Source organism: Entelurus aequoreus, linkage group LG06, assembly GCF_033978785.1.
Source record: "Entelurus aequoreus isolate RoL-2023_Sb linkage group LG06, RoL_Eaeq_v1.1, whole genome shotgun sequence".
NCBI lineage: Eukaryota > Metazoa > Chordata > Actinopteri > Syngnathiformes > Syngnathidae > Entelurus > Entelurus aequoreus.
This window is the reverse complement of record NC_084736.1, coordinates 78,700,628-78,723,777: the sequence shown is the minus strand read 5'-3', so window position 1 is coordinate 78,723,777 and position 23,150 is coordinate 78,700,628. Positions and strand designations below refer to the sequence as shown.

The 23,150-nt window shown below is 36.8% G+C and overlaps 1 protein-coding gene across 2 annotated transcripts in view; it reads left to right on the top strand.

Annotated features, from left to right (window-relative positions):
• LOC133652640 (semaphorin-4C-like) overlaps positions 1-23,150 on the top strand; it is a 317,761-nt gene that overhangs the window by 127,901 nt on the left and 166,710 nt on the right. The window contains exon 2 of one of the 2 annotated variants that reach the window (XM_062051606.1): positions 6,526-6,614. The gene's annotated coding sequence lies outside the window, so the exon portion shown is untranslated. Of the gene's footprint in view, positions 1-6,525; positions 6,615-6,718; positions 6,733-23,150 lie in introns of those variants that run through there. The other variant, XM_062051607.1, reaches the window with a different exon arrangement.

The window sequence follows — 23,150 nt, the reverse complement described above, 5'->3', positions numbered from 1 at the left end:
CATGAGCACACCTACACAATCTCTTGGTTATACGATGTGCTCTGTGAACTCTGGGATCCAGTGTGTGTCCGCCTTAAGGGTTCCAGCATATGTGTCATGGTTTGTGTGACCTAATTCAGCTTTGTCGACTTTGAAGTGTAACTACTTTTGAACGAGCAAGAGGCTTCTCTTTATTGCTAATATTTACCATCCATATTGATCTTTGCTAGCTCAACTCAGGTGTGTGATTGGCTCTCGACTTGTTCTGTGTCTGCTTAATCCGAATCGGTGCTATTTGCTTGTTGTAACTGTCTCAAAAAGTATTTAAATGTCTATTTTTTAAACTCTAAATCTGATGATAAACATGTCAAACTACTGTGTATTACATTTATACATATATACTAATAGCATGTTAACAATAAATTCAACACCAAAGTGGACTTATTATGCAAAACCGACTCTTGGTACCTGATTTTGTCTATTTGGGATTTGCAGAAGTCCAGAAAATGTTAAATCAAACCATGGAGGAATACTTTTCCAAACAAGTCGTTTGGAATTTGCCAAACTTGTGACATTTTTCCCGGCAGATATCTCCATATATCGCAAAGATTTACCCGAACAGCTTTGAATAGCTAGAACTAGTATGCATATATCTAAAAAAATGTTTTTTTTTTAAAAAAAGGGTTTTTAAGCCTTTTTTAAAAGCATCCATAGTCTGTGGTGCCCTCAGGTGGTCAGGGAGAGCGTTCCACAAACTGGGAGTGTTGTTGTTTTTTTTACACTTACATGTTGCGGTTAATAGTATTCTATCTTTATTTGTGGTTATTTATACTTTCTATGTTCATCAGTCAACTCACTGGTGTGTATTTTCAATCTATCAAGATAAAAACAGTAATATCAAAATCAAATTACAGGATGTTATTGATGTAGTTTGTTAATTTTCCTCAACTGGTGCACTAACATCATGTGGTTTATTTGTTGTACATATGTATTATCATCTACAGAGATACAATGAATTGCTATTGCGACATCTAGTGGACACATTTAGAACAGCAGTTACTTCCACTCAAAAATTCCGGCTCATTTGTATACTTAGCAAACTCATCAGTATTTAAATGTCTATATTTTAAACTCTAAATCTGATGATAAACATGTCAAACTACTGTGTATTACATTTATACATATATACTAATAGCATGTTAACAATAAATTCAACACCAAAGGGGACTTATTATGCAAAACCAACTCTTGGTACCTGATTTTGTCTATTTGGGATTTGCAGAAGTCCAGAAAATGTCAAATCAAACCATGGAGGCATACTTTTCCAAACAAGTCGTTTAGAATTTGCCAAACTTGTGACATTTTCCCGGCGGGTATCTCCATATATCGCAAAGATTTACCCGAAGAGCGTTGCCCAAATCTGCTATTGTAGCCCAACGTTGTAGTTGATAAATTCCTTTGTTTATAATAATAATAATAATAGATTTTACTTGTAAAAAAAAAAAAGCACTTTACATTGAGTAAACAACCTCAAAGTGCTACAGTGTATTAAAAAAAGATAAAAAAGATAATAAAAATAAATAAAAATAAAAACTAGAACAGCCTAATAGCTAGAACTAGTATGCATATATCTTAAAAAAAAGGCTTTTTTAAAAAGAAGGGTTTTTAAGCCTTTTTTAAAAGCATCCACAGTCTGTGGTGCCCTCAGGTGGTCAGGGAGAGCGTTCCACAGACTGGGAGTGTTGTTGTTTTTTTTACACTTACATGTTGCGGTTAATAGTATTCTATCTTTATTTGTCGTTATTTATACTTTCTATGTTCATCAGTCAACTCATTGGTGTTCATTTTCAATCTATCAAGATAAAAACAATGATATCAAAATCAAATTACAGGATGTTATTGATGTAGTTTGTTCAATTTCCTCAACTGGTGCACTAACATCATGTGGTTTATTTGTTGTACATATGTATTATCATCTACAGAGATACAATGAATTGCTATTGCGACATCTAGTGGACACATTTAGAACAGCAGTTACTTCCACTCAAAAATTCCGGCTCATTTGTATACTTAGCAAACTCATCAGTATTTAAATGTCTATATTTTAAACTCTAAATATGATGATAAACATGTCAAACTACTGTGTATTACATTTATACATATATACTAATAGCATGTTAACAATAAATTCAACACCAAAGGGGACTTATTATGCAAAACCAACTTTTGGTACCTGATTTTGTCTATTTGGGATTTGCAGAAGTCCAGAAAATGTCAAACCAAACCATGGAGGCATACTTTTCCAAACAACTCGTTTGGAATTTGCCAAACTTGTGACATTTTCCTAGCAGATATCTCCATATATCGCAAAGATTTACCCGAAGAGCTTTGTCCAAATCTGCTATTGTAGCCCGACGTTGTAGTTGATAAATTCCTTTGTTTATAATAATAATAATAATAGATTTTACTTGTAAAAAAAAAGCACTTTACATTGAGTAAACAACCTCTAAGTGCTACAGTGTATTAAAAAAAATTAAAAGATAATAAAAATAAATAAAAATAAAAACTAGAACAGCCTAATAGCTAGAACTAGTATGCATATATCTAAAAAAATGTTGTTGTTTTTTAAATATAAGGGTTTTTAAGCCTTTTTTAAAAGCATCCACAGTCTGTGGTGCCCTCAGGTGGTCAGGGAGAGCGTGCCACAAACTGGGCGTGTTGTTGTTTTTTTTACACTTACATGTTGCGGTTAATAGTATTCTATCTTTATTTGTGGTTATTTATACTTTCTATGTTCATCAGTCAACTCACTGGTGTTCATTTTCAATCCATCAAGATAAAAACAATAATATCAAATTCAAATTACAGGATGTTATTGATGTAGTTTGTTCAATTTCCTCAACTGGTGCACTAACATCATGTGGTTTATTTGTTGTACATATGTATTATCATCTACAGAGATACAATGAATTGCTATTGTGACATCTAGTGGACACATTTAGAACGTTAGTTACTTTCACTCAAAAATTCCGGCTCATTTGTATACTTAGCAAACTCATCAGTATTTAAATGTCTATATTTTAGACTCTAAATCTGATGATAAACATGTCAAACTACTGTGTATTACATTTATACATATATACTAATAGCACGTTAACAATAAATTCAACACCAAAGTGGACTTATTATGCAAAACCAACTTTTGGTACCTGGTTTTGTCTATTTGGGATTTGCAGAAGTCCAGAAAATGTCAAATCAAACCATGGAGGAATACTTTTCCAAACAAGTCGTTTGGAATTTGCCAAACTTGTGACATTTTCCCCGGCGGATATCTCCATATATCGCAAAGATTTACCCGAAGAGCTTTGCCCAAATCTGCTATTGTAGCCCAACGTTGTAGTTGATAAATTCCTTTGTTTATAATAATAATAATAATAGATTTTACTTGTAAAAAAAAAGCACTTTACATTGAGTAAACAACCTCTAAGTGCTACAGTGTATTAAAAAAAATAAAAAGATAATAAAAATAAATAAAAATAAAAACTAGAACAGCCTAATAGCTAGAACTAGTATGCATACATCTAAAAAAAAGGCTTTTTTAAAAAGAAGGGTTTTTAAGCCTTTTTTAAAAGCATCCACAGTCTGTGGTGCCCTCAGGTGGTCAGGGAGAGCGTGCCACAAACTGGGAGTGTTGTTATTTTTACACTTACATGTTGCGGTTAATAGTATTCTATCTTTATTTGTGGTTATTTATACTTTGTATGTTCATCAGTCAACTCATTGGTGTTCATTTTCAATCTATCAAGATAAAAACAATAATATCAAAATCAAATTACAGGATGTTATTGATGTAGTTTGTTCAATTTCCTCAACTGGTGCACTAACATCATGTGGTTTATTTGTTGTACATATGTATTATCATCTACAGAGATACAATGAATTGCTATTGCGACATCTAGGGGACACATTTAGAACAGCAGTTACTTCCACTCAAAAATTCCGGCTCATTTGTATACTTAGCAAACTCATCAGTATTTAAATGTCTATATTTTAAACTCTAAATCTGATGATGAACATGTCAAACTACTGTGTGTTAAATTTATACATATATACTAATAGCATGTTAACAATAAATACAAACAATAAAGGGGACTTATTATGCAAAACCAACTTTTGGTACCTGATTTTGTCTATTTGGGATTTGCAGAAGTCCAGAAAATGTTAAACCAAACCATGGAGGCATACTTTTCCAAACAAGTCGTTTGGAATTTGCCACACTTGTGACATTTTTCCCGGCAGATATCTCCATATATCGCAAAGATTTACCCGAAGAGCTTTGTCCAAATCTGCTATTGTAGCCCAAGTTGTAGTTGATAAATTCCTTTGTTTGTAATAATAATAATAATAATAATAGATTTTATTTGTAAAAAAAAACAAAAAACACATGATGTTAGTGCACCAGTTGAGGAAAATGAACAAACTACATCAATAACATACTGTAATTTGATTTTGATATAATTTTTGTATCTTGATATATTTAAATTAACACTAATGAGAGTTGACTGATGAGCATAGAAAGTATAAATAACGACAAATAAAGATAGAATACTATTAACCGCAACATGAAAGTGTAAAAAAAAACAAAAAACACTCCCAGTCTGTGGAACGCTCTCCCTGACCACCTGAGGGCACCACAGACTGTGGATGCCTTTAAAAAAAAGGCTTAAAAACCCTTATTTTTAAAAAAGCCTTTCTTTTTTTTTTTTAGATATATGCATACTAGTTCTGGCTATTTAGCTGTTCTAGTTTTTATTTTATTTTAATTTTTTATTATGTTTTTATTTTTATTTTTTTAATACACTGTAGCACTTTGAGGTTGTTTACTCAATGTAAAGTGCTTTTTACAAATAAAATCTCTTATTATTATTATTATTAACAACATTATGATTTGTACATTTTCAGAATGTGTTTTCTCTATTTTTGAACAAAAAACAACAACCAACTGTGTCAGCTTTGTGTAACTACTGTCAACATTTCAACTTGTTTTTGCTCATTTACACCTGTTTTCTCTTTGTGTCATGTAACTTTTTATGTATATTTGTTCCTTTTTATTTAGTCGTGATATGTTTAGCATGTGCCACGTAAAAAAAAAATTGCTTCGAGCTACAAATGCAGGGGTCACCAACCTTTTTGAAACCAAGAGCTACTTCTTGGGTACTGATTAATGCGAAGGGCTACCAGTTTGATACACACTTAAATAAATTGCCAGAAATAGCCAATTTGCTCAATTCACCTTTAACTCTATGTTATTATTAATAATTAATGATATTTACACTTAATTGAACGGTTTAAAAGAGGAGAAAACACGAAACAAATGACAATTACATTTTGAACCATAGTTTATCTTCAATTTCGACTCTTTAAAATTCAAAATTCAACCGAAAAAAAGAAGAGAAAAACTAGCTAATTCGAATGTTTTTGAAAAAATTTAAAAAATAATTTATGGAACATCATTAGTAATTTTTCCTGATTAAGATTAATTTTAGAATTTTGATGACATGTTTTAAATAGGTTAAAATCCAATCTGCACTTTGTAAGAATATATAACAAATTGGACCAAGCTATATTTCTAACATAGACAAATCATTATTTCTTCTAGATTTTCCAGAACAAAAATTTTAAAAGAAATTCAAAAGACTTTGAAATAAGATTTAAATTTGATTCTACAGATTTTCTAGATTTGCCAGAATAATTTTTTTGAATGTTAATCATAATAAATTTGAAGAGATATTTCACAAATATTCTTCGTCGAAAAAACAGAAGCTAAAATGAAGAATTAAATTAAAATTTATGTATTATTCTTTACAATAAAAAAAATAAATGTACTTGAACATTGATTTAAATTGTCAGGAAAGAAGAGGAAGGAATTTAAAAGGTAAAAAGTTATATGTGTTTAAAAATCCTAAAATCATTTTTAAAGTTGTATTTTTTTCTCTAAAATTGTCTTTCTGACAGTTATAAGAAGCAAAGTAAAAAAATGAATGAAATTATTTAAACAAGTGAAGACCAAGTCTTTAAAATATTTTCTTGGATTTTCAAATTGTATTTGAGTTTTGTCTCTCTTAGAATTAAAAATGTCGGGCAAAGCGAGACCAGCTTGCTAGTGAATAAATACAATTTAAAAAATAGAGGCAGCTCACTGGTAAGTGCTGCTATTTGAGCTATTTTTAGAACAGGCCAGCGGGCTACTCATCTGGTCCTTACGGGCTACCTGGTGCCCGCGGGCACCACGTTGGTGACCCCTGTACAAATGCCCCCCCCCCCGGGCTACACTTTTGACACCCCTGTGTTACGGTAACAGGACTGAGTAGAGCTCAAGGCACACAACTTAAATAACTTCAGAAGTATATTACAGCACATACAACAGTGCAATGTACACATGCATGTGACATTAAAGGAATATATCAGATATGTCATCATCAAATGGGACATGTTTCGGGACTTCAACTCACTACCCCGGTTTTTTTTTTCTTCCTTCTCTTTCAGGTCAATGTGACCTTGGTGTGGATTGAGTCTCCCTGTTCGACGTGAACAAAGAAAGCTAACAGACGCACTCGGGAGGAGAAGAAAAACAAGTAAGGGAGTGCAAACAGAACAAAAGGGTGGAGAAGAAAAACATATCGGCATCTTTGCTGCTTGTTTGAAAAGAATCCAAGGAAAGAATGGATGGATAAAAGGAAGAAAAATGAAGTGGTTTGTGCATGTGTGTGTGTGTGTGTGTGTGTGTGTGTGTGTGTGTGTGTGCGTGTGTGTGTGTGTGTGTGTGTGTGTGTGTGTGTGTGTGTGTGTGTGTGTACGTGTGTTCTGGCAATGCTTACTTAATGGGGACATCGCTCTGTTTACACAGTCACCTTTAGGGGACCTCTGACGGTATGGGGACCAAAAAAAACAGGTCCCCTAAAGCAGTGGTTCCAAACCACCGGGCCGCGGTCCGGTACCGGTCCGCGGACCGATTGGTACCGGGCCGCACAAGAAATAAAAAAAATAAAAAATTTTTTTTAATTTATTTATTTATTTTTTTTTTTTTATGAAATCAACATAAAAAACACAATATATACATTATATATCAATATAGATCAATACAGTCTGCAGGGATACAGTCCGTAAGCACACATTCTTTATGTAAAAAAAAAAAAAAAAAAAAACTTTTTTTTTTTTTTTTTTTTTAAATATACCAAACCCCTCCCCACACCGGTCCGTGGGACAAATTTTCAAGCGTTGACCGGTCCGCAGCTACAAAAAGGTTGGGGACCACTGCCCTAAAGGGAAACCTTTTTAAATGATAGTCAGATCCATTCTGAAGGTGCCTAAATGATGTTTAAGCTAAGATAAGATAATCCTTTATTGATCCCACTACAGGGAAATTTGGGTTACTTTGTTTACGTGTTTCAAATATTGGTAAAAGGGAAAATTAATTTTCTTGAAAAGTGCAACATTTTCCTATCCTGGCATTAATAGTACTGTGATTGTGTATGGTATCCATCCTGAGTTAAAACTAATACATTTTTCCAAAAACAAAATCTGGTTTAGTGTTCCTTAGGATGACATTTTCATACAGCATGATTATAAAACATTATTACATTAAGGTATGATTCACATTCAGAATGTTCCATCCTCCTATATATGGTAGTTGGAGTTGCGGACGACTTCATTACTGTTAAATAACAGTTTTCAGTAATGTCATTTTTTCAGTAAGTAATTTTACCTCATTTTTTTATGCCTCCACAACCTGTAGAAAGGGTGGTCCCCAAAAGTGATGATCAAAATCTTGGTCCCCATTCCAAATGATAACCACTTTGCTGTCCTTAAAAATGGCCAACTCGCATAACTTACTACTATGCGTGTGTATGGTCAAATCTACCTAGCAACAGCGGTCGGTCCTCACAACTACAAAAGTGAAATCTTTTTTTTTACTTTGTGTGTTTTGCATTTTAAAGTGAGTTTGCAACTCTCTACTCCCATCTAGTGCTAGATATATGTTTTTTCATCATTCTAGCTATAGTGGAAAGGGGGGCCCTCACAACCTACTGACCAAAACGTGGGTCCACACAAAGTAGGCAAGACATGTATGTGTGTGTGTGTGTGTGTGTGTGTGTGTGTGTGTGTGTGTGTGTGTGTGTGTGTGTGTGTGTGTGTGTGTGTGTGTGTGTGTGTGTGTGTGTGTGTGTGTGTGTGTGTGTGTGTGTGGGTGGGTGTGTCTGTTCTTGTATGTCTACCTTTCTTGAGACATCAACCAGGAAAAGTAGCTTCCATATGAGGAGGTGTGATTAAGTTAGGACCGAAATCATGGTCCCAATACGGAAAATCATCGCATCTCATAGAGAATGTCTCATTTGCACCCCTGGTGGTGAAATCTATCAAAATGAGGGTGGTCCCAAAAAGGAGGGATTTTTCAAATTGACTGTGTATGTTTTAAAAGTGCTCCCCCCCCTCTGGTCAACATATGAAATAACAAGTGTATGTAAACATTTTAAGTGCCTCTGGCCAACATATGTAATAACATGTGTGTGTGTAAGAAAGTTAAATGCACCCCCTCTGGTCAAAATTAATAAATACATATGCATATACAGACATACTGTAATAACTTGAAGTAATTAATAAAGATTAAAAACCAATTATATAAAAAAAACAAAAAACTAAAAGCAGTCTTTTTCTCACAATGTGTCAACTTTTGTCTTATAAAATTGGGAACAATTTCTCATATTCTTTCTGTTTCTGTAATACTGCAATATTTTCTCATAAAATGATTACTTTTTTATGAAAAAATGATTACTTTTGTAATGCAAAATGGTGACATTTGTCATACAAAATTCTGACTTTTCACAATATTGCAAATGTTTTGGTTGTTTTTGAGTAAAATTATGACTTTTGTCATAATTTTGCCAAATAAAATTCATATTATTATTATAATATTGCCAAAATGTTGAAGTTTTCTTCCGAAATTGTGACTTTTGTCGAGTAAAATTACGACTCTTTTCGTAAAATTGCCAAAATGTTACGTTTTTCTTGTAAAATTGCAGCTGTTATTGAGTAAAATTGGTCAACATATGAAATAACAAGTGTATGTAAACATTTTAAGTGCCCCCCCTCTGGCCAACATATGTAATAACATGTGTGTGTGTAAGAAAGTTAAATGCACCCCCCCTGGTCAAAATTAATAAATACATATGCATATACAGACATACTGTAATAACTTGAAGTAATTAATAAAGATTAAAAACCAATTATAAAAAAAATACAAATAAACCAAAAGCAGTCTTTTTCTCACAATGTGTCGACTTTTGTGTTATAAAATTGGGAACAATTTCTCATGTTATTTCTGTTTCTGTAATACTGCAATATTTTCTCATAAAATTATTACTTTTTTATGAAAAATTGATTACTTTTGTAATGCAAAATGGTGACATTTGTCATACAAAATTCTGCCTTTTCACAATATTGCAAATGTTTTGGTTGTTTTTGAGTAAAATTATGACTTTTGTCATAATTTTGCCAAATAAAATTCATATTATTATTATAATATTGCCAAAATGTAAAAGTTTTCTTCCGAAATTGTGACTTTTGTCGAGTAAAAGTATGACTCTTTTCATAAAATTGCCAAAATGTTAAGTTTTTCTTGTAAAATTGCGACTGTTATTGAGTAAAATTCCAACTGTTATCATAATATTGCACAAATGTTCAGTTTTTCTTGTAAAATTTTGACTTGTGTTGAGTAAAATGACGACTTTTATCATAATACATAAATTCCAAGTTGTTCTTGTGAAACTGACCTTTTTCTTGTGAAATTCCTACTCATTTTTCCACAACAAGCTTTTTTATATTTGCATAGTATGTATATATTATTAATGTTGTAAATACACATCTTTAGATATCTAGAAATGGTGGTCCTAAAGAGGGAGGCATTTTTTGGAGGTCTAAAAAAGGCAAAAAATACAAGAATGTGTGTGTGTGTGTGTGTGTGTGTGTGTGTGTGTGTGTGTGTGTGTGTGTGTGTGTGTGTGTGTGTGTGTGTGTGTGTGTGTGTGTGTGTGTGTGTGTGTGTGTGTGTGTGTGTGTGTGTGTGTGTGTGTGTGTGTGTGTGTGTTCTGGCAATGCTTACTTAATGGGGACATGGCTCTGTTTACACAGTCACATATTCTTTTTGTTTCTGTAATATTGCAATATTTCCTCGTAAAATTATTACTTTTTTTATGTAAAATTATTTCTTTTTAATGCAAAATGGCCAAAATTAATTAAAAATAAATATGTATATCGAGACATACTGTAATAACTTGAAGTAAAGAATGAAGATTTCAAACCAAAAATAAATATATATTTTTTTAAATAACTAAAAGCAGTCTTTTTCTCACAATGTGTCGACTTTTTTCTTGTCAAATTGGGAACAATTTCTCATATTCTTTCACTTTCTGTGATGTTGCAAAATTTTCTCATAAAATTATTACTTTTTTTATGTACAATTATTACCTTTTAATGCAAAATGGTGACATTTGTCATATAAAATTCTGACTTTTATCAGAATGTTGCCAATTTTTTTGTTGTTCTTGTAAAATAGTGACATTTTTTGGAGTAAAATGATGACTTTTGTCATCATTTTGCCAGGTAAAATTCCAATTATTATTATAATATTGGCAACATTTTAAAGTTTTGTTATAAAATGGTGACTTTTGTTGAGTAAAATTACGACTCTTTTCATAAAATTGCCAAAGTTTTAAGCTTTTCTTGTAAAATTGCGACTGTTATTGAGTAAAATTCCAACTTTTATCATAATATTAAACAAATGTTCAGTTTTTCTTGTAAAAATTTGACTTGCGTTGAGTAAAATCACGACTTCTATTATAACACTGCCAAAATTCTAAGTTTTTCTTATAAAATTGGGAACAATTTCTCATATTATTTCACTTCCTGTAATGTTGCAATATTTTCTCATAAAATTATTACTTTTTTAATGTGAAATTATTACCTTTTAATGCAAAATGGTGACATTTGTCACGTAAAATTCTGACTTGTATCACAATATTGCCAATTTTTTGTTGTTCTTGTGAAATAGTGCCATTTTTTAAGTAAAATTATGACTTATGTCATAATTTTGCCAAGTAAAATTCCAATTATTATTATAATATTGGCAACATTTTAAAGTTTTGTTATAAAATTGTGACTTTTGTCGAGTAAAATTACGACCCTTTTCATAAAATTGTCAAAATGTTAAGCTTTTCTTGTAAAGTTGCGACTTTTATTGAGTAAAATTCCAACTTTTATCATAATATTGCACAAATGTTCAGTTTTTCTTCTAAGATGTTGACTTGCGTTGAGTAAAATTACGACTTTTATCATAATATTGCACAAATGTTCAGTTTTTCTTCTAAGATGTTGACTTGCGTTGAGTAAAATTACGACTTTTATTATAATACTGGCAAAATTCTAAGTTTTTCTTGTCAAATTCCAACTCATTTTTCACAACCAGCTTTTTTATATTTGCATAGTATGTATATATTATTAAAGTTGTAAATACACATCTTTAGATATCTAGAAAGGGTGGTCCTAAAGAGGGAGGCATTTTTCGGAGGTCTCAAGATGGTAACAAATACAATAATGTGTGTGTGTGTGTGTGTGTGTGCATGTTCATGTACGTGTGTGTAAAATGAGCCAAGAATGAAGAGAAATGAGAAAGTAAATATGCAGATGGAAAAGGAAATCCATACTGCAAGGGGGGAGGAGGGTGGCACTTGTCAAAACAGGACGGGGAAATTACAGGCAATTTCAGGTACCCCCGAAAAGAAACGATTGTGAAGTGCGGTGCATGAGGTGGCAGATAAAGACAGATGCAAACAAAAAGACAAGGAGAGAGACAGAAAGATAAAAGGGGGTTGAGGGAAGAGACTGGATGGCAGATCTGAAAGCCTTTTTGTTTCGGAAAAAAAGTGGAGCTTGAGTGTGTGTGTGCATGTGGAATTGATAGTGGCACATATATTTGGACCAAACACACACGCACACACACACACACACACACACACACACACACACACACACATACACACACACACAGCTAGAAACATACAAAAACACAACTAAACACATCATTCAAACTCTATAACTTCCAATAATTCTGGTTGTGCATACCGACCTCGAAGCAATTTTATTTGGTATGTGTTGTAGTGATGAGTGTGACCAGTAGATGGCAGTCAAACATAAGAGATACGTGTAGGCTGCACTATGATGGCAATATGACTCAAGTAAACAACACCAATATTGTATATGTTCCATTGAAAATATAGAACATTACACACGGCGCTCAAAAAATCTATCAAAATGTTTTAGTACGACTTTGGTAAGCTATGAAGCCACACCGCTTGATGTGCTTCAACATAGGAGTATTATTATGGTGTGTGTATAAGGTAAGACATATTATCTGGCGTTTTGTTTCTCAATATTACGCAAAAGCAACTTTTCTTACCTTCTGGTACCTGCTGATCTGTATTTGGGATCTGCATAGATCCTGAAAAATTGCACGAGTCCGCCTTTGTAGTCGATAAGCTTCTTCTTTTTCTGTCATGATCCGTGGTCCGGATCATGTTTTTGTTATGTTCTGTTAATTTTGAGTTCCTGTTTGTGCACCTCCTGTGTTTGTTACCGTGGTTACTTATAGTTTTCACCTGCCTCTGGTGTTCGGGACGCTCACCTGTCTCTAATCAGAGTCATTATTTAAGCCTGCCTTTGCCAGTCAGTCGGCCTGGCGTCATTGTTTGCTTCACGCAACCTACTACTAAGTCTTGTTTGTTCCATGCCATAGTTTATGCTAAGTTGTCTAAGTAAGTCTTGTTTATTTCATGCCACAGTCAACGTAAGTTTTCCTTGTTCATAGTTTATGCTAAGTGTTAGTTTAGCTCCTAGTGCGATCAGCGCGTTGTGCCTTCGCCTTGTGTTCTGTTTTTTGTAGTACTTTGATTTTGAGGAATAAATCATGTTTTTACCTGCACGCCTTGTCCGGAATAGTCCGTCTGCCTTCCTGGGAGAACGACCCCGCAGTAATCTGCAACCCCGCCGTGACATTTTCTCTTATCTTCTTGTTATGGGAAATCCATCCTCCACTGTTGCCATTTCTAATATAAAGTAGTGTAAAGTTCTTACTTATATCTGTCAGTAAACTCGCCATTAAAGCTCTAAAACATACCGGTGTAGTGAGTTTACATTATTCACCCAAGGAACTTTAGTTATTAGACAGTTCCGGTCGGACGGTTTTTCACGGGACACATTTCCGGTGTTGTTGTTGTTTCCGGGGGATGAGGAGATGCTGCTCCGTTATTGATTGAAGTAAAGTCTCAATGTCATTAAAACAGTTAGCTCCATCTTTTGACACTTCTTCCACTCCCGTCCTTGCATGCTACACCGCTACAACAAAGATGACGGGGGGAGAAGACGCTGCCGAAGGTGAGCCACGTAAATAAGACCCGCCCACAAAACGGCGTATCCCATACTTGCCAACCTTGAGACCTCCGATACCGGGAAGGTGGGGGGACGGGGGTGGGGTGGGGGGCGTGGTTAAGAGGGGAATATATTTAAGCTAGAATTCACTAACTCAAGTATTCCATATATATATATATATATACACATATGTATGAAATACTTGACTTTCAGTGAATTCTAGCTATATATATATATATATATTTATTTTATTATACATATAAATAAAATAAATACTTTAATTTCAGTGTTCTGGAGGCTATCCAGTAGATGGCAGTATTGTCCTGTTTAAGAGTGTCACAACATTGCTGTTTACGGCAGGCGAACTGCTTTACGGTAGACTAAACGTGACTGCTGTTGTTGTGTGTTGTTACCGCGCTGGGAGGACGTTAATGAGACTGCCTAACAATAAACCCACATAAGAAACCAAGAACTCGCCCTCGATCATTCTACGGTTATGACGTCATTGGGCAGGCACGCTGTTTATATTGTGGGAAAGCGAACGTGAGAACAGGCGGTCTCCACTCAGGTCCGCATTGAGCTGGAGGGGGCGTGGCCTCCAGCTCCGGCTGAATACCGGGAGTTTGTCGGGAGAACATTTCTGCCGGGAGGTTTATCGGGAGAGGCGCTGAATACCGGGAGTCTCCCGCTAAAAACGGGAGGGTTGGCAAGTACGGCGTATCCTGAAGCGACTATCAGAAAGCGGTTTGAAGATGATCTGTAAAACATCATCTATGCAACATTTTGACCAAAGAACTACCATTACATGTTATGTAGACCCCAAGGAAGTCTTTTACATTTAGAAACAAATAATAATAATATGACTCCTTTAATGCGCCCTATAATCCGGAGCGCCTTATATATGAAAAAAGATCAAAAATAGGCCATTCATTGGTAGTACGCCTTATAATCCGGTGCGCCCTATGGTCCGGAAAATACGGTACATGTGCTGTTTGGACTTGGATGGAGAAGGTATTCGAGCGTGTCCCTCGGGAAGTCCTGTGGGGAGTCCTCAGAGAGTACGGGGTATCGGACTTTTCTGTGTCATAGCTTGGTATGCGTTGCCGGCAGTAAGCCGGACCGGTTCCCAGGGAGGGTTGGACTCCCCCAATTCTGTTCAAAACTTTTATGGACTTAATTTCAAGGCGCAGTCAGGTCGTTGAAGGGATCTGCTTTGGTGGCTGTAGGATTAGGTGTCTGATGTGGTCTTGATGGCTTCATCCGGCCAGGATCTTCAGCTCTCACTGGAACGGTTCGCAGTCGAGTGTGAAGCGACTAGGATGAGGATTAAAGAACCTCAGAGTCTTTGTTCACGAGTGAGGGAAGAGTGCATCGTAAAATTGACAGGCGTATTGGTGCGGCGTCTGCAGTGATGCAGACCTTTTATTGATACGTCGTGATAAAACAAGACATTGAGGTGTTTGTTTATTCTGTTATTGATCGATCAATCCACTTTATTTACATAGCACATTTAAACAACTGAATGTTTCCAAAGTGCTGCACAACAATATATTAAAAACAATATTGAAATATTATCCTTAGCTCCACCGATGACTGAATAAAATCAAAAAATAAATACATATTAAACCAATATAAAAACAATATAAAATAAATATGATTAAATACGATTTTAAAGGGTAAAACCAATTAAAACAGTAAATAGAACTCTTATAAAGTGCAATTTTAAATTTCCCGGCAAACTTCCGGCTGAAAACGTTTCGATGCGATGACATTTGCGGTGACGTCAATGGTTGAACCGTAAGTATTGGTACACCTTTGTATCCAATACAAAAAAGCTCTGTTTTCATCGCAAAATTCCACAGTATTCTGGACATCTGTGTTGGTGAATCTTTTGCAATTTGTTTAATGAACAATGGAGACTGCAAAGAAGAAAGCTGTAGGTGGGATCGGTGTATTAGCGGCTGGCTGCAGCAACACAACCAGGAGGACTTGGAGTCGGATAGCAGACGCGCTATCCGACGCTAGCCGCCGACCGCATCGATGATCGGGTGAAGTCGCTCGTCGCGCCGTCGATCGCTAGAACGCAGGTGAGCACGGGTGTTGATGAGCAGATGAGGGCTAGCGTAGGTGGAGCGCTAATGTTTTTATCATAGCTCTGACGAGGTCCCGTAGCTAAGTTAGCTTCAATGGCGTCGTTAGCAACAGCATTGCTAGGCTTCGCCAGGCTGGACAGCATTAACCGTGTGGTTACAGGTCCAGTGTTTGGTTCGGTGTCTCCTGATAATAGTATTGTTGATCTTCTGTCTATCCTTCCAGTCAGGGGCTTATTTATTTTGTTTCTATAAGCCCGACGCTACCACGTTAGCTCCGTAGCTAAAGTTCTTCGCCGATGTATTGTCGTGGAGATAAAAGTCACTGTGAATGTCCATTTCGCGTTCTCGACACTCATTTTCAAGAGGATATAGTATCCCAGGTGGTTTAAAATACAAATCCGTGATTTAAATAAAAAAAGGAGAGAGTGTGGAATCCAATGAGCCAGCTTGTACCTAAGTTACGGTCAGAGCGAAAAAAGATACGTCCTGCACTGCACCCTAGTCCTTCACTCTCACGTTCCTCATCCACGAATCTTTCATCCTCACTCAAATTAATGGGGTAATCGTCGCTTTCTCGGTCCGAATCGCTCTCGCTGCTGGTGTAAACAACGGGGAAATCTATCAAAATGTTTTAGTACGACTTTGGTAAGCTATGAAGCCACACCGCTTGATGGATTGTCGGCGCATTAAACATAGGAGTATTATTATGGTGTGTGTATAAGGTAAGGCATATTATCTGGCGTTTTGTTTCGCAATATTACGCAAAAGCAACTTTTCTTACCTTCTGGTACCTGCTGATCTGTATTTGGGATCTGCATAGATCCTGAAAAATTGCACGAGTCCGCCTTTGTAGTCGATAAGCTTCTTCTTCTGTCATGATCCGTGGTCCGGATCATGTTTTTGTTATGTTCTGTTAATTTTGAGTTCCTGTTTGTGCACCTCCTGTGTTTGTTACCATGGTTACTTATAGTTTTCACCTGCCTCTGGTGTTCGGGACGCTCACCTGTCTCTAATCAGAGTCATTATTTAAGCCTGCCTTTGCCAGTCAGTCGGCCTGGCGTCATTGTTTGCTTCACGCAACCTACTACTAAGTCTTGTTTGTTCCATGCCATAGTTTATGATATACAAATCTGTGATTTAAATAGAAAAAGGAGAGAGTGTGGAATCCAATGAGCCAGCTTGTACCTAAGTTACGGTCAGAGCGAAAAAAGATACGTCCTGCACTGCACCCTAGTCCTTCACTCTCACGTTCCTCATCCACGAATCTTTCATCCTCACTCAAATTAATGGGGTAATCGTCGCTTTCTCGGTCCAAATCGCTCTCGCTGCTGGTGTAAACAATGGGGAAATGTGAGGAGCCTTTCAACCTGTGACGTCACGCTACTTCCGGTACAGGCAAGGCTTTTTTTTATCAGCGACCAAAAGTTGCAAACTTTATCGTCGATGTTCTCTACTAAATCCTTTCAGCAAAAATATGGCAATATCGCGAAATGATCAAGTATGACACATAGAATGGATCTGCTATCCCCGTTTAAATAAAAAAAATACATTTCAGTAGGCCTTCAAGACGAGACTTAAAACAGTCCACTGTGGGAGCAGTTGGAACATGGAGGGGCAGAGTGTTCCAGAGCTTGGGTTCGACCACAGAGAAGGCCCCTGTCTCCCCTGGTTTTAAGTCTGGTCTTGGGCACCACGAGCTGGAGGTGGCTCTCGGACCTCAGAGCGCGCAAAATAGTGGTGGTTTAAAGGCCTACTGAGATTATTTTTTTTTATTTAAACGGGAATAGCAGATCCATTCTATGTGTCATACTTGATCATTTTGCGATATTGACATATTTTTGTTGAAAGGATTTAGTATAGAACAACGACGATAAAGATCGCAACTTTTGGTATCTGATAAAAAAAAACCTTGCCCCTACCGGAAGTAGCGTGACGTCACAGGAGCTAGTATTCCTCACAATTCCGCTTTGTTTACAATGGAGCGAGAGAGATTCGGACCGAGAAAGCGACGATTACCCCATTAATTTGAGCGAGGATGAAAGATTCGTGGATGAGGAACGTTACAGTGAAGGATTAGAGAGGCAGTGATGAACGTATCTTTTTTCGCTCTGACCGTAACTTAGGTACAAGCTGGCTCATTGGATTCCACACTCTCTCCTTTTTCTATTGTGGATCACGGATTTGTATTTTAAACCACCTCGGATACTATATCCTCTTGAAAATGAGAGTCGAGCACGCGAAATGGACATTCACAGTGACTGAACATGTAAATACACGGTTAATAATTTTCAGCTTTGTGAAGCTAAAAAAATAGAAGCTAAGTTAGCTACAGAGCTAACGCGATAGCAAGCTCAAATGCAGATAAAAATAAAATTTAAAAAAAACCCTGACTGGAAGGATAGACAGAAGATCAACAATACTATTAAACCATGAACATGTAAATACACAATTAATAATTTTCAGCTTGGCGAAGCTAAAAAAAATAGAAGCTAACTTAGCTACGGAGCTAACGTGATAGCATCAGTCTCAAATGCAGATAGAAACTAAATTTTAAAAAAACCCTGACTGGAAGGATAGACAGAAGATCAACAATACTATTAAACCATGAACATGTAAATACACGGTTAATAATTTTCAGCTTTGCGAAGCTAAAAAAATAGAAGCTAAGTTAGCTACAGAGCTTACGCGATAGCAGGCTCAAATGCAAATAGAAACAAAATAAAAAAAAAACCCTGACTGGAAGTATAGACAGAAGATGAACAATACTATTAAACCATGAACATGTAAATACACGATTACTAATTTTCAGCTTGGCGAAGCTAAAAAAATAGAAGCTAACTTAGCTACGGAGCTAACGTGATAGCATCAGTCTCAAATGCAGATAGAAACTAAATTTAAAAAAAACCCTGACTGGAAGGATAGACAGAAGATCAAAAATACTATTAAACCATGAACATGTAAATACACAGTTAATAATTTTCAGCTTTGCGAAGCTAAAAAAATAGTAGCTAAGTTAGCTACAGAGCTAACGTGATAGCAGTCTCAAATGCAGATAGAAACTAAATTAAAAAAAACCCTGACTGGAAGGATAGACAGAAGATCAACAATACTATTAAACCATGAACATGTAAATACACGGTTAATAATTTTCAGCTTGGCGAAGCTAAAAAAATAGAAGCTAACTTAGATGCGGCGGCGGCGGCGGGCGTTGTACGCTTTTGACGACACCCCGGCCGCCATCAGAGTCGGCAAGAAACATATATTTCCCCAAAGTTACATACGTGACATGCACATAGCGACACGCACGTACGGGCAAGCGATCAAATGTTTGGAAGCCAAAGCTGTACTCACCGTAGTGCGTCTGCTATCCTGCTCAAAACACAACACAACCTCCTGGTGTTGGTGTTGCTGCATCCGGCCGCTAATACACCGATCCCACCTACAACTTTCTTCTTTGCAGTCTCCATTGTCCATTAAACAAATTGCAAAAGATTCACCAACACAGATGTCCAGAATACTGTGGAATTTTGTCGAAGAAAACAGAGGTATTTGAATGGGGTCCAAACACTTCCCTTGACCTCGTTACGTCACGCGCATACGTCATCATACCGCGACGTTTTCAAGCGGAAGTTTCCCGGGAAGTTTAAAATGGCACTTTATAAGTTAACCCGGCCGTATTGGCATGTGTTGCAATGTTAAGATTTCATCATTGATATATAAACTATCAGACTGCGTGGTCGGTAGTAGTGGCTTTCAGTAGGCCTTTAAAGCATAAAATAGGCACAACCCTGAGAGAAAAGTCGATATTTATTATTTACGATCTTTGCGGACATGCAACCTATGTCCTTGTCAAAGCAGCACGCTGGATGTGGCGAGATATGGCCGTGTGTATGTGCTCGCCGCTGGTGATGAACGACTCTTACTCACAATCCTCCCGACGGCTTGATGGGGGCGACGAGGAGTTATGGCGGACTTTAGTAAAGTGACTCCAAATAAAAAAGTCATTTTGATACAAGATGCTGAGGCACAGGAGCAGCAGGGATGGTGAACTTCAACACACCCTCAAAGGCACACGTGCAGTGTAGGGGCAGTGTTTTTCTACCTTTTTTGGAGCCAAGGCGCATTTTTTTGCGTTGAAAAAATGCAGAGGCACACCACCAGCAGAAATCGTTAAAAAAGGAAACTCGGTTGACAGTAAAAAGTCGTTGTCGCAATTGTTGGGTATGACTTTAAACCATAACCAAGCATGCATCACTATAGCTCTTGTCTCAAAGTAGGTGTACTGTCGTGACTTATTTGGACTTTTTTGCTGTTTTCCTGTGTGTAGTGTTTTAGTTCTTGTCTTGCGCTCCTATTTCGGTGGCTTTTTCTCTCTTTTTTTGGTATTTTCCTGTAGCAGTTTCATGTTGTTTTAGCAATCAAGAATATTCCAGTTGTTTTGATCCTTCTTTGTGGGGACATTGTTGATTGTCATGACATGTTCGGATGCACGTTGTCTTTGCTCCACAGTAAGTCTTTGCTGTCGTCCAGCATTCTGTTTTTGTTTACTTTGTAGCCAGTTCACTTTTAGTTTCGTTCTGCATAGCCTTCCCTAAGCTTCAATGCCTTTTCTTAGGGCATACTTGCCAACCTTGAGACCTCCAATATCGGGAGGTGGGGGGTAGGGGGTGGGTGTGGGGCGGGGGTGGGGGGAGGTGGGTGGCGGTGGTTGTGGTTGGGGGCGTGGTTATTTACAGCTAGAATTCACCAACTCGAGTATTTCATATATTTCATATATATATATATATATATATATATATATATATATATATATATGTATATATATATATATATATATATATGTATGTATATATATATGTATGTATATATATATATATATATATATGTTTGTATATATATATATATATATACATGTATATATATATGTATGTATATATATATGTATATATATATGTATGTATATATATATATATATATATATATATATATATATGTATATGTATATATATATATATATATATATATATATATATATATGTATGTATGAAATACTTGACTTTCAGTGAATTCTAGCTATATATATATATATATATATATATATATATATAATTTATTTTATTTACATATAAATAGAATAAATACTTGAATTTCAGTGTTCCGGTGGCTGTCCATTAGATGGCAGTATTGTCCTGTTTAACTTCTCCGTTCATGATGAGTATATCATTTCGGCCACCCTGTTCAATGGAGAAGTCTGTTCTACAAAATGTACAGGCAACATACACCTTCCCCTTCGAACTGTCCTGGATGAACTGAAATTCTTGTTTCCATTCGTTTTGGAACTTGCGAGCGTATTTCTTCATCGTGATCGTCGACGGCGTCGCCATGTCTGTAATTTCCTCGTTCTTCTGCTTCGTCTCCTTGTTGTGTGCACAGTTGTGCACTCTACTCTCTAAAAGCCCTAGATGTTATGACGTCATTGGGCAGGCAAGCTGTTTATATTGTGGGAAAGCGGACGTGAGAACAGGCTGTCCCCACTCAGTCTCAGGTCCGCATTGAGCTGGAGGGGGCGTGGCCTCCAGCTCCGACTGAATACCGGGAGTTTGTCGGGAGAAAATCTCTGCCGGGAGGTTGTCGGGAGAGGCGCTGAATACCGGGATTCTCCCGCTAAAAACGGGAGGGTTGGCAAGTATGTCTTAGGGGCACTCACCTTTTGTTTATTTTTGGTTTAAGCACTACACACCTTTTTACCTGCACGCTGCCTCCCGCTGTTTCCGACATCTACAAAGCAATTAGCTACCGGCTGCCACCTACTGATATGGAAGAGTATTACACGGTTACTCTGCCGAGCTCTAAACCGCACCGACACTCAAGAACAACACATCATTTGCAGATTATAATTACTGGTTTGCAAAGAATATTTTTAACCCAAATAGGTGAAATTAGATCATCTCCCACGTGGGGTTGCAAAGGGGTGGAAGGTTTACGGTCAATTTCGGAGTAGTTTTAGCTAATAATTGGGGATGTCGGATAATGGCTTTTTGCCGATATCCGATATTCCGATATTCCGATATTGTCCAACTCTTTAATTACCGATACCGATATCAACCGATACCGATATCAACCGATATATACAGTCGTGGAATTAACACATTATTATGCCTAATTTGGACAACCAGGTATGGTGAAGATAAGGTACTTTTAAAAAAAAATAAAAAAATAAGATAACTAAATTAAAAACATTTTCTTGAATAAAAAAAGAAAGTAAAACAATATAAAAACAGTTACATAGAAACTAGTAATGAATGAAAATGAGTAAAATTAACTGTTAAAGGTTAGTACTATTAGTGGACCAGCAGCACGCACAATCATGTGTGCTTACGGACTGTATCCCTTGCAGACTGTATTGATATATATTGATATATAATGTAGGAACCAGAATATTGATAACAGAAAGAAATGGGGGGAGGGAGGTTTTTTGGGTTGGTGCACTAATTGTAAGTGTATCTTGTGTTTTTTATGTTGATTTAATTAAAAAAAAAAAAAATTAAAAAAAAAAAACAACCGATACAGATAATAAAAAAACCGATACCGATAATTTCCGATATTACATTTTAACGACATCCCTACTAATAATCATGCCGCAAGATCTAGCATGTTGCATTAACCTACTCAGTGGCCTAGTGGTTAGAGTGTCCGCCCTGAGATGGGTAGGTTGTGAGTTCAAACCCCGGCCGAGTCATACCAAAGACTATAAAAATGGGAGCCATTACCTCCCTGCTTGGCACTCAGCATCAAGGGTTGGAATTGGGGGTTAAATCACCAAAAATGATTCCCGGGCGCGGCCACCGCTGCTGCCCACTGCTCCCCTCACCTCCCAGGGGGTGATCAAGTGTGATGGGTCAAATGCAGAGGATAATTTCGCCACACTTAGTGTGTGTGTGACAATCATTGGTACTTTAACTTTAACTTTAAATGTTTATTCCCATTAATTTCCCATTAATTCCCGTTAATTCCCATGGAAAGTTTCCAACGGCACACCAGACTGTATCTCACGGCACACCAGTGGTTGAAAAACACCGGTGTAGAGTACAACACGCACACAAACTTTAGCACAAAGCAGAGGTGTGGAAAAAACCGCCTCGGGTAACATTTGAGCAATCTATATTTATTTCCGAGGACTCTGCCCCCTTTTGCCTCACTTTCTGTATCCCGATGCAGTTACCGTTTGTCGGCTTTAATAATTGTGGCTCTGTCTTCCTGTCGCTCCCACTTTGTATGGGTATTGCTTGTCCGGGGGTCTGCTCTGACAGGATGCCATCATACAGCCGGAGTGAGGAAAACAGGCGAGGCGAGGGGGAAGGAAGGGGGGGGCGGGGGGGTGGACGTGACAGGGGGTTGAGATAGAGAAGGAAATGGAGGGTGAAGGGAATGCAAGAATGATGGTGGAGGTTGTATACATCAGAGCAGCATGACACTTGTCAGGAAGGAGCAGATGAAATGTGTTGCACTTACACAACTTGTCACAATCCGACTCCTTTGCAGCCTTGTACGACGCTGCCATACAGCACTGTTTGCCTTCAATTACCACATGCGCTCTGT